Below are 6,184 nucleotides of genomic sequence, written 5' to 3'. Positions count from 1 at the left end.
GTCTGTGGAAAATTTAATCGAATCAACTGCTGCTTACACATAGATGACCAGGGTCAAGCAGTTGAGGATATTGTAAGAGACACGACCAAACTGGCACTCATGCCTTTGCACGTATAGCACGGATTTAACCTGGAGTCCTTGTTTGGGGGTTGGTTCTCATCCTTGGTAGGATTCAACACTCTCATTGTAAGTGTTGTAACAGTAATAGGTGTTTGCTTGCTACTCCCTTGTTTGCTCCCCCTGTTCCTTAGAGGATTCATCACTGCTGTAGTTAACCAGAGAACCACATCGCAAGTATATTATATGAATCATTATCAATCAGTTTCTTTAGAGGATCAAAAAAATAAAAATCAGAATGAGAGTGAGAACTCTCACTAATATTATAGATGAGGTTCTCAAAGGGGGAGGGGGAGGAAGGAGACCCCTTCCTCTTAAGCTTCTAAGACCACTTCTCCTTAGCCTTCTACATTGCATTTCAAAAGGAGAAGTAAAAGTTGAAAATAGAAGGTACAAGGTCAGTGGAGGAGACAAAAGCATGCCACTAGCCGGACGCGGAGGTTAAAGATCAAACTCCCCACCCTAGTTCCTATCCTATCTATACATCACGGGCATGACATGGAGGAATCTTCCCCGGAAGGCATTGTTCTTGCTTAATCATGATTAGATCCCCACACTAAGTCACATAGCCCTCACCTCATCGATGACAACCTTCTCACATGTAGCCTCTAAGATTGTGAGCCTTTAAAAGAGGCCAGGATTTTCTAGTCAGGGAGCTCGGTTCTTGAGACGCAAGTCTGCTGAGACTCCCCGCCGAATAAAAAGCCACTTCCTTCACAAACCTGGTGTCTGAGAGGTTTTGTCTGCGGCATGCCCTGCTACACCATTATCACTATTACTCCTAGAAAAATAACAGTTTTCCCCAGACCATTTTCTCACTGAAAACCTCCTCTACAATGCTGGGCAAAAATTCAGTTCCACTGTTGCTGCATCACACAGAAGAGAAAATTAGGTGGTGGTGCAGCTGGCCCTGGTGGTTTAGTCATTCTGATCTCTTGATCACCTCTCTTTGAAATATTGTCCTACTATGCCTGAGTCCAGAACCCTTCAACACACCTCCCCCAAATCTCCCTATGCCCCAAAGTAGACCATGGGCTTCCCTTCTAATATAATAGTGGAGCTAGAAGGCAGCTTTGAGCTCACTCATTTCATTCAACTCCAGCTGCTTCATAGACTATAAATTCAGGAGTCAAAGGAGGAAAGTGAGGTTCTTAAGATGAACAAGTGAAAGAAGAAACTTTAGCATTTAATGTGTCAGAATTCACTCTGTTTTGCATTTGTATGACCAAGTTCTTTTTTTTTTCCCTTGGTTCACTGCAACTTCTGCCTTCCAAGTTCAAGCAGTTATCCTGCCTCAGCCTCCCAAGTAGCTGGGATTACAGGCACATGTCACCACGCCTGGCTAATTTTTTATATTTTTAGTAGAGACAGCGTTTCACCACGTTGGCCAGGCTGGTCTCTAACTCTTGATCTTGTGATCCACCCACTTCGGTCTCCCAATGTGCTGGGATTATAGGCACGAGTCACCATGCCCAGCCGACCAAGTTCTTTACTACTGGCATATACTTTCTTTGTGAAGTGATCAATAGGAAAACCACACACCAATCTTACTACTCTCATCTCTCCCCACTTTGTTATTATCCCCGCATCATGCATGTCCGGGGTAGTCAAAGAAAGATGCCTCCTTTCAAGGATCCAATATGTGAGTGCAGAAAAAACATACTATGGCAAAGCTACTCAAGAATTCATTCAGCCACCGTAATGCTGTTTATGTAGAATTTACAAAAAATAAACAATTTTAAAAAACAGCAAAAAGTAGCTGCAACAAAATCAGCATTGATAGATTGGAAGTTACGGAATTTTCTCCCAGTATTCATTCTCTTCTGATAACAGAATCTCTGTTTTCCCTTCTAGGCAATCATTTCTCCTTCATTTCAATCATGTGGGCTGAGCACAGTGTTGGTGGAAACTGTGACACAAGATTAGTGTATTAGTTTTCTTGATGCAGCTGTGGCAAATTAACACAAATTTAATGATTTTCAGTTCTGGAGGTCAGAAGTCCAAAATCATTTTCATGGGACTGAAATCTAGATGTCAGCAGGCAGGGCTATTTCACTTTGGAGACTCCAGGAGGACACTATGTTTCTTGCCACTTCCAGCCTGCACAGGCTTCTGGAAGCCCTCAGTTTGTGGCCACATCACTCCAATCTTGGATTCCACTGTCACAGTGCTTTTTGCACTGTGACCTCTAACTCTTTTGCTTTTCTGCTATAAAAACCCTTATAATCACATTGGATAATATTTACAGCTCAAAATCCTTAATATAATCACATCTGCAAAATCCATTTTGCCATAATGTAACACACTCATAGGTTCTGGGGGATAGGACATTCACACTTTTGGGGTGTTATTACTTAGTCTACCACAACAAACCAATCAAAGCAGCAAATACCTTCAGTAACAGTCACCATTTTGGGTAAGTAAATGACCCAGGTTGATCCAATCCTGGAAAATCCTGGGACTTGTGAACTGGCACTGACAGGAGTAAGTTCTCACTCTAGGCCTCAGAGCAGTGGGCTAGCACTGGCACCCCTGCAGCTGTCCTGCCACTCCACGTGCAGAACTTGTATCTGAGCAAGAGTTACCCTAGTAATTGAGCCTCTGGTCAGGTCTACGTCTGAAAGTAAATGTACTTCCACTTGCTGAAGTCAGTTGAAATTTTTGATGTCATTTTCAGTTGAAAAAAGTCTTACCAGTTATAAATAATAATAATAATATTGATTTCTTACTCTCAGTATTCTAAGAGTTTTACATGGATCATCTCACTTTATCCTCACATAGCCCTATAATTAGGTGGTGGTTGTTATTATCCTCACTTCCTATGAGAAGGTTTGAGGCTTAAAGAAGCTGAGTGATCAGCTCATGGACACAGAGCTGGTTAGTAGAAAAGCCTGAATATCACAGTCTGTCTACACAGACCTAACAACTCTGCTAAAAATTACCTTGTGATGTTGAAGGAAGAGGCTGGGCAAAATGACAGTGTCCATGTAACAAAATTATAATAATGTAAACAAACTCTGCATAGTGACCATTATAGAGAGGCAATATCTTTGGGGAATCATTTTGTACTTTTTCCTACATATTGTAAATTTTCTATAATTACAGTTTCTCACCTCTTTAATGAAAACTAATTTTTATTTAACCAGAGATGACCTCTCTCTCTGCACAACCATGTCTGAGTATTGGTCTTGTGATCGTAAGAATGGCAGGTAAGACTTTGAAGGCTAGTGCAACACACTACTAATTGCGGCATTTGCACTCATCTTCCTGGGAGTGAGGCTGCAAATGTACATGCATGCTTCAGCCGTTGTGCTGGTGACATTAATAAGAGATTATGTTTTTTTTTTCCTAGCAGAGGACTAAGTAAGTAGTTCTCTGATAGATGTAATTATCACAAGGTTTTGAAATGAACTATTTTTTAGCGAATACAAAACTTAAATATGTATGACATGTACATACCTATATGTTGGCTTATAAATGCATTCATCATGAAAACGTTAAACTTGCCATTTTAATGCTAATTTGGTTAATGAATTTCTCTTTTATTTGTCTATGTAACAGTGTCTCTAACTTGAAGTAACTTGAAGTTGGCATTTTAGGGACCGATACTGTGTACTAGACATATTGTCAGGTAATTTAACCACATCATCTCATTTAATCCTCACAAAAACTCTGTGAGATGAGGGAAGTACGTCTTTTAGATAAGGAACCTGCAGCTATGAGGTTATGAGATTTGCTGTGGGTTGCACAGCATGCAAGAGTGGGAGCTGTGGTAGACTGTGGTCTATCTGATCCCAAAACAGGTACATCTCTCCCTTCACATTCCTGGGTTTTCATCTATGAAACCGTATAGCATTGTGCTAAGTATCACCTCGCTTAGCATTTAAATGTGAGCTCTTTTGTATTATCTGATATTGTTTTATTTATATATGCTATAACCATACAGCTTTGTATTTTATAGACTGCCTACTTCTGAGAAAGAATGAGAATTAGAGGACCACATGAACTTCAGAATTAGATTTGAATTTCGATCCTGGCCCTAGTAAATTCTAGCTATGTGACCTTGGGCAAGTTACGTGACCTTGGTAAACACCTTCATCTGAATATAGGGAAAATAACTGTGCCCCTGTAGAGTTGCTATGAGCAGAAAGTAAAGGGATACATTCAAAGTTGTCATAATAGAGGCTGGTTGGTGTTCTGTCTTTCCCAGACTTTAGGAAGGTTGGAATAGGTCTGTAAATGTGGCCTGATGGATTAGCTGAATTAAATTAAATTAAAACCCTTTCTTTCCTATTTCCTAACCACATTTCTCTTTCACAAAGATGTGTAGGCAGAAGAAGAAGGAATGAATAGCTGACATTTGGATGAAAATACCCCATCCTTCTGGCACAGAAGATTCATGTGATAGATCAGAGCTCGTGTGGCAGGTTTCATTTTTATAGCCTGGTGAGTGGCACATTTTGCTTCTCTTGTTTGCTTTTATCTTGAGGTCAAAGAAATGATGCAATACATTATCACAAGTGCACACCCTTCATTTCTTGAACATCTGTGCTCAGAGCATATGTCTGCCTAGACAAGTGGATTCATCTTGCTGCTATCTGGTCTCTTATGTGTTGGCTCCTTTGAAGCATGGCACATTTATTTTGACCATTTCTGCCAAATAATGACAAGTTTAAGGGGAAATAAAGAAAAGTGAAATCTTTTTTTTCCATCTGGAGAGAACTCTGAGATGTTTATTAGCCTCCTTCTCTCTTAAATCATCAAGGTTTAAATATGTTGAAGAGCCACAAGGCCTGAAGTTAAGTTGTTACTACTGGCTTATCTTGAGCAAATTTTGTCTTGTAGACAGACGTCCATGTGGTTTGAATTTCTTCCATATTAAGCTTAAAATATGAAGGTGTAATTAGTGAGTCTTGAAGTTGAATGAATTTAGGAGCATGCAAACTCTTGAGATAAGCCAAGTGCCTGTGGCAATACCCTATCCTAATGAGAGGCGTTCCAGGGATTTCCTGAAAAAACCTGTTTTCAGTACCCCAACATAATTGTTGTTAGAAGCTCTCCTTAGAACATCATCCAAATAAGAATTTAGAAACGTGGGATACATCTTTGATGTTTCCTTCTTCCTCTCCCCAAGCACCAGGTCCTGTGGGTTTTATACATTTCTCTTCTCTCTCAATTAAGCAACCAACTGCTTTCTAATATCTGCCATTCGACCCTCTAATGTGTTCATCTTGAAGCCAACTGTGAGTTTTCCTAAACAGAATCTTATCACATAATGACCTGTTCACTATCGTATCTCCATTATGTAGCACTGTGCCTGACACATGTTAGATGCTTGATAACTCATTGTTGCATGACTAATGCACCACTGTATAAGTAAACTGAGGATCTTAAAGCACATTTCACCTCCATTTTTCTGACCTGAGATGAATATTTGGATACATATTATTCAAGTGGTTTGAGGGACATCATATATTTGATCCAGATGTATGTGAAAGGTACCATAAACCAGCAAGGCTACTTAACTCAATAGAATTTACTTTCCGATAGAATAGTATTGTAATTTCTGTGGTTATGATTTTTTGGAGTTTGGTCTTGAGGGCTCTCTCTTGAGAGTGATCATAAGTCAGGATAGCCACTCTCTAGGAGAGCCATGGAGCCATGATAGGGGAAATGTTAGGTTTGAGTGTGTGATTCAGGTGAGATTCAATGAGAAAGTGAAACCGAAATGCATGAAATAGAAAAAAATATATGTTTTTTACATGCCCTAGAGAGGTTACAGGTACTGATGGGCTGTTGAGGGAAAGTTCAGGGGAGATGAGAAGCTCAGCCAGCAGGGGACCAGCACAGGACCCAACCTGTGGGACTATGCCCCCATTAAGGTCTATTAGCATTATCCCTTAGGTTTTTCCAATGGGGTTTTGGACTGGCTAGTTTAAAGAATATTTGTGAAGGGAGGAACTTATTTACATAATTCTGAGGTTCACCATTAGTTTGCTCATAGTCAGCAGCTGTGGGTATGCTGGGTTTTGCATCACTGGGCTGAGGAAAAAGTGGAATCTATCAG

This window comes from Aotus nancymaae, unplaced genomic scaffold (genome assembly GCF_030222135.1).
Source record: "Aotus nancymaae isolate 86718 unplaced genomic scaffold, 86718_ANA_hifiasm-v0.15.2.pri h1tg000006l, whole genome shotgun sequence".
NCBI lineage: Eukaryota > Metazoa > Chordata > Mammalia > Primates > Aotidae > Aotus > Aotus nancymaae.
The sequence above is the reverse complement of the archived record's forward strand: the minus strand, read 5'-3'. Positions refer to the sequence as shown.